Below are 4,021 nucleotides of genomic sequence, written 5' to 3' on the forward strand. Positions count from 1 at the left end.
GGTGCTCTTTGGCCCACTGGTTTGGGTTGAATTGTGGTCTTCGCCTTCCCCTCCCCCCAAATAATTATGTTGTCATCCTAACCCCTTTAGAATGTAACCTTACAGGGTCTTACAGAGGTAATCAGTTAAAATAAGGTCATTAGTATGAGCCTTAATCTAATATGACTAGGGTCCTTGTAAGAAGGGGAAATTTGGACACAGGCACACATGCAGGGAGAACACCATGTGAAAATGATGGCCCTCTGCAAGCCAAGACAGCAGCCTGGAACAGATTCTTCCTTCACAGCTCTCAGAAGGAACCAACACCTTGATCTTGGACTTCCAGCCTCTAGAACTGTGAGAAAATACATTTCTTTTGTGTAAGCCCCCTCGTTGGTGGCACTTTGTTACAGCACGCCTAGCAAACCAATACAGTTGACCCTTGAACAACACAGGAGTTGGGGTACCAACACCCCACCACATAGTCGAAAATCCGCATATAATATTTAACTCCCTGAAAACGCAAATACCCTACTATTGACCTGAGGCCTTACTGATAACGTAAACAGTCAATTAACTCATATTTTGTATGTGTATGTATTAAATACTGTATTCTTACAATAAAGTAAGCTACAGAAAAGAAAATGTTATTAAGAAAATCACAAGGGAAACAGGAAGTGAAACCAAAACAAAGGAGCGGCAACCTGTGCAGGCCTGCTTCTTGCCTCTCTTCGGTGGTCATCTGGGCCCTGGCTGCAGACTCCAAGGAGGCATCTGACTATGTCCAACATGGAGAAACACCTCTTCAACCTAAAGTTCGAGGCCAAAGAACTGAGCAAGAGTGCCAAAAAAATGAGACAAGGAGGAAAAGATCAAAAAGGCCAACATTAAAAAGGCCATTCAGAAGGGTAACAGGGACGTTGCAACGATACACGTTGAACATGCCATTCGCCAGAACCAGGCTGTGAATTTCTTGAGTATGAGTGAGCGGGTCGATGTGGTAGCTACCAGGGTCCAGATGACAGTGACGATGAGCAAGGTGACCAAGTCAGTGGCCAGGATGGTTACGTCGATGGAAGCGACATTGAAAGCCATGGATCTGGAAAAGATTTCTGCCTTGATGGACAAAGTCGAGCACCAGTTTGAGACACTGGACATCCAACCGCAGCAAATGGAAGACATGATGAGCAATACCATGATGCTGACCACTCCCCAGAACCAGGTAGAAATGCTGCTCCAGGAAATGGCAGACGACGCCGGCCTAGACCTCAACATGCAGCTGCCGCAGGGGCAGACCAGCTCCATGGGCATGAGTGTGGCCTCAGCCGAGCAGGATGAACTGTCCCAGAGACTGGCCCTCCTGCGAGATCAAGTGTGACCTCAGAACCCACTCAGGTTTCCAAGCTGTAGTCACCTTCTGAAATGCTCTCTGTGTATTAGAGAGATACTAGATAATAGAAATTTGAATATGCCAGAATGCTGAAATGCTCTTTATTTAAGATGCTTCTACCTTTGGGTTTATAGTGCTCTCAGATACATTAAGAAATTCCAGGCTTTCTTCACCCTTAACTGGATTTTAAAGTTCTGTATAGCTTGTGATGGTGTGTATTTTAATAGCTGCCTTTTAACAGGACTAGCCAATTTGGTGTATGTGAGAGTTTCTCAAAAATTTCATCTAAACTCTAGTTTTCTGCCCAAATTATCAAAACTGAAGGTTTTTTTTGGTTGTTTTTTTTGTTTGTTTGTTTTAAGGAGGACACAGTTCACAGTGGCAAACCAGCAACTTGGTGTTATTAGCACCACACTCTACCCAACTGAACTAACCAGACACCCCTGAAGGTGTTTTTTTAACTTAGTATAGTTGATGATATATACAGAGGGTGCCAAAAAAATGTATATACATTTTAAGAAAAGAAAAAGCTGTATTAAAATTATGCTGATAGTAACCATTTTGAGAACCTGTTGTAATTGCAAAAGTCAAATGTGACTTGTATTCATCTTTTGTTATTGGTATATATTATTACAATTTTAGTAGTTTTTTCCTTTCTTAAAACGTGTACACATTTTTTGGCACCCTCTATAGAATTGACATATGCATAAAAATTAAAGAGAGGAGAATGATTACTTTGAAAAAAAGAAAATCATAAAGAAAATAAAATACATTTACAATATTTATTGAAAAAATCTGTATATAAATGGACCCGTGCAATTGAAACCCACGTTGTTCACAGGTCAACTGTACATCCACTTGCCACTGGGATTTTCCTCAGGCTCCACCCTCCTCTCCTGTCATTTGACCTTTCTCTTTTTCCTCCATCCTCCTCCTTTCTCTTTTGTTTCCTCCCCTTTCCTCCCCCAATTCCAGCTTATGTCTTATGCGCAACAGTTAGCTCTTTCTTTGCTCCCAGTCTTCTAACCTTGACCCTCAGAGGCTGACCCCTTCTCACCCTCTGTGTCTCCAGATATTTTCCTAAATAGATAGATCCCTTCTCTCACAGGAACTCTGGTGGCAGTTGTCAAGGTAATGGATTTCTCACCTGCTACAAAGAATTGTTTTCAAAGCTCTCAAGATGATTCTGATGTGCAGCCAGGAAGGAGAACCACGGCTCTAAAATGACTTGTGTCACTAATGCTCACAAGGGAGAACCCTGGGCCTACACAATATGAAGAACCTGTCCTTCGAGCAAAAAGTCGTGTGATCAACCCCCATTTGTCAGCCGATGTGTGCATTCCTATAATCCTTTTATAGAGACTGTACCAACAGCAACAATATATAATTTTCATTTGACACTGGTTTTGACAAATGTTTTGGACAGAATTGTGTTCCCCCCAAATTCGGATGTAGAAGCCCTGACCCGCAAAGTGGCTGCTTAGAGGTAGGCCTTTAAAAAGATGATGAAAATAAAATGAGGTTATATAGGTGGGCCCTAATCCAGTATGACCGGTGTCCTCCTGAGAAGAGAAGAGAAAGACGCAGACATAAGCATAGACAGAGGAAAGACCATATGAGGACACGGCGAGAAAGTGGCCCCCTGCAATAGAAGGAGAGAGGCCTCAGGAGAAACCAACCCTGCTGGTGTCTTCGACTTCCAGCCTCCAAAACTGTGAGAGAACAAATGTCTGTTGTTGAAGCCACCCAGTGTGCGGTATTTTGTTATAGCAGGCCAAGCAAACTAATACAACAACAGAGTTCAAAATGCTCTGCTGAGGTATAATTTTTTTTTTTTTAAGAATGGAAATGTTTACAAAGAATTTTCACTTAGTAAGGGTAACAGAAATATTTTGAAATAATAAACTGACATGTTTGTCATAACCCAGTAAATCATGCACCTCACAGCCTTCCTTCATGAATGCTAAGCCATAAACTGCAAGAAAGAGGAGGGGTGGGCAGTGACGGGAATCAAAAGGCCATTGATGGCCTTTGGTTTTCAAAAGCTGACTTTGTTGATTCCACAATGAAATACTGGTTTTAAAAGCCAGGCTTTAAGGAGAGAGAAAGTGTTTATTTTCTGAATTTTAAAAGCTCCCTTTATATACCGGCAATTAGGTCTGGCACTTAGACATATAAGCCTTAGGTAGAGAGAACTCAGGTTAATTCATAAGGGTGGTCCTGACCAGACAGGAAGAGGAAAGTAGGAGGTAAAGGTAAAATAATCAGGTATCTGTGCCTGGGCTTCTTCCCCTGAAAGAGGGCCATGTTAGCACCATCTGGATAGTTGGAGGGAATTCCAGAGCAGTAGTTCCATTCCTCACCTTTCCAGGTGCTGACTGGGGAAATGTCAAGTCCCAGAGAATTGCTGCATCCAACATGGTGGCACCCAGGTGGTGAGTTAGAAAGTACAAACTGCCCAAGTTTGTACATCTTTCCTCTCCAATCCCCACCCATTTCTACTTTAAGGAAGGGCCTGGACAGAGAGGTGAGAGATACAGCCTGCAAGTGTTCTTAGGCTCCTGTGTGGCATAGAAAAGATCCAGATAGTCTGTGAGCTTCTAGTGGAGAACTGTAGAAGGTCGCTGAGTTGAGAGCCAGGAGACCTGCCAT

At 42.7% G+C, this 4,021-nt stretch overlaps 1 pseudogene; it reads left to right on the plus strand.

Annotated features, from left to right (window-relative positions):
• The first annotated feature begins 759 nt into the window (after positions 1–759).
• LOC109435992 (charged multivesicular body protein 1b) lies at positions 760–1,357 on the plus strand (annotated as a pseudogene).
• Positions 1,358–4,021: the final 2,664 nt, after the last annotated feature.

This window comes from Rhinolophus sinicus, linkage group LG07 (assembly GCF_036562045.2).
Source record: "Rhinolophus sinicus isolate RSC01 linkage group LG07, ASM3656204v1, whole genome shotgun sequence".
NCBI classification, from domain to species: Eukaryota; Metazoa; Chordata; class Mammalia; order Chiroptera; family Rhinolophidae; genus Rhinolophus; species Rhinolophus sinicus.